Raw genomic sequence first — 261 nt, forward strand, 5'->3', positions numbered from 1 at the left:
CCATGGCACGAGAACTACGTGACGCATGCACAAGCTTCAGTAGCCAATTCAATCAACTGGAAGAAAGGGTGTCAGTGATTGAAGATCAAATGAATGAAATGAAGTGAGAAGATAATTTTAGAGAAAAAAGAGTAAAAAGAAATGAACAAAGCCTACAAGAAATATGGGACTATGTGAAAAGACCAAATCTACCTCTGATTGGTGTACCTGAATGTGACGGGGAGAATGGAACCAAGTTGGAAAACACTCTTCAGGATATTA

The sequence above is a fragment of the Colobus angolensis genome, unplaced genomic scaffold (assembly GCF_000951035.1).
Source record: "Colobus angolensis palliatus isolate OR3802 unplaced genomic scaffold, Cang.pa_1.0 Scaffold12, whole genome shotgun sequence".
NCBI classification, from domain to species: Eukaryota; Metazoa; Chordata; class Mammalia; order Primates; family Cercopithecidae; genus Colobus; species Colobus angolensis.